General features: G+C 46.0%; 1 pseudogene; it reads right to left on the bottom strand.

Annotated features, from left to right (window-relative positions):
* Nucleotides 1-288: 288 nt before the first annotated feature.
* The window catches only part of LOC102773249, a 16,012-nt pseudogene continuing 14,243 nt past the window's right edge, over nt 289-2,057 (bottom strand).

Below are 2,057 nucleotides of genomic sequence, written 5' to 3'. Positions count from 1 at the left end.
GAAGGAGAGTTGACTGGGGGTGGGTGGTGAACACACAATACAAAGTACACATGATGTATTATAGAATTGTGCACCTGAAACCAATTTTATTAACCAATGTCACCCCAATAAATTCAAAAAATTTTTTAAAGTCCTAAAAATGGAATTGCAAGGTCTAGGAGATTATGAGCATTTTGAAGGCTTTACTTCATTGTCTTTAAGGTGCATCTGTTACATCTTGCTTCCAGACGAATTCCTCTGTGTAGCCAGTACGGGGTCTGCAGCTCTGAGCACAGAAGCATCCAGGACGCCCAGTCAACACGCCTGCGCAGTCTGGGCCTTGCTTAGCTGGGCAGCTGAGGCCTGACCTGGAATCCAAATATCCTCTTGGCACCACAGGGGCAACCTGGAATAACCTTTCCTTGAGGGATATTTTCACCAGAGACCCAGATGGGGGCACCCCCTCGGCCATGTCTGAGAATCTCTCCTGATTCATGGGCTATTTTAGTTTTAAACCTCAGTCAGCAATTTTAGTTTTAAACTTCTGGAAAATTATATCTTTCTTGGATTCATTTTTCCATGGGATCCAATTCTTTCTCAGCTACTTCACCCATGCTCCCTGTAATCTCCGATTCATCTCTGGTTTCTGAAATTTCAGGTGTAACCTCATCTTCTGTTTCTATGACAATTTTAAATTCTGGAAAAAGGAAGTATGGTTCAAATTATCTCACTGTCTGTAACCTGCTTGTGTCCAGATCTGCAGTCCACAGTCCGGTGCTACTTCCTGCAACCATACCCCTTGTGACTGTCAGAGCATTTGGGGCCTTAACAGCAGCAAACCCTGCAGAGATGAGCCCGGGCTTGAGCCAGAAGCGCACGGAACCTCCCATCTCCAGGGAAGGATGATCAGAAGATGACTCATATGAGTAGAAGTCATTTTTCCTAGGTGGCTGATTTCTAAAAACACGCGGGCTGCTCAACACTGAGGCCGTGCGTGGCCCCAGAAGAGGAGCAGGCTGTTAGGGAAGGGTTAAGCAGAGCAGGCAGGGGCTTGTACAGCTGCAGTAGGTGCAGCCACACCCAGCCACCAGCTCATTAGGCTGGAACTTCTGGTCTCTCAGCAGCCTCACCTGCACAACCCCCACGAATCCCAGTTCCACCGCTCCTGGGCACACACCCAGATTTAATATTCTAGTTAGATCATCATGGATTAGTTTTGCCTTTTTAATTTTTTTATTGATTAAATTATTACATATGTGTCCTTATCCCCACGTTACCACACATCCCCCTACTCATGCCCTCACTCCCCTGGTGTCTGTGTCCATTGGTTGGGCCTATATGCTTGCATATAAGTCCTTTGGTTGATCTCTCCCCCTAACCACCCTCCCCTACCTTCCCTCTGAGGTTTGACGGTCTGATTGATGCTTCTCTGTCTCTGGATCTGTTTTTGTTCATCAGTTTCTGTTGTTCATTATATTGGTTTATTTTCTCATTAGATCCCACATATGAGTGAAATCATTTAATACTTATCTTTGACTGGCTTATTTCACTTAGTATAATGCTCTCCAGGTCCATCCATGCTGTTGTAAATGGGAAGAGCTCCTTCTTTTTTACTGCAGTGTAGAATTAGCAATATGACCCACACAGTATGTCCCCTTCAGTGCTGGCTTTATCCATGGAGCACGATGTCTGAGAGACACAGTATCTATGTGTGAAGCAGCAGATCGTGTTTGTCGCTGGGGAGCATTCGTTCCACTTAGTGAACTTACCACTATCTACCTGTCTGTCTACCACTGGTGGATATGTGAGCTGTTCCCAGTTTGGGACTGGAATGAATGAGGCTTCTCTGAACATTCCTGTACCTGCCTTTTGATGAACCCATGTGTACATCTCCTCAGAGGGAGTTACCAGTTCACAGGGTGGCCATATGTTTACTTTCACAGATAACACATGGTTCCGAAATGGTTAGAGCCTTTCTGACTCCCAGAGGGTCCCCGTTGCTGCACACCTTGCTGGCACGTGGTGCTCATTTTAGCCGTTCTGATGGGTGAATGGTTGTATCTCCTCTCATTTCTCTG

The sequence above is a fragment of the Myotis davidii genome, unplaced genomic scaffold (genome assembly GCF_000327345.1).
Source record: "Myotis davidii unplaced genomic scaffold, ASM32734v1 scaffold741, whole genome shotgun sequence".
NCBI lineage: Eukaryota > Metazoa > Chordata > Mammalia > Chiroptera > Vespertilionidae > Myotis > Myotis davidii.
The sequence above is the reverse complement of the archived record's forward strand: the minus strand, read 5'-3'. Positions and strand labels throughout refer to the sequence as shown.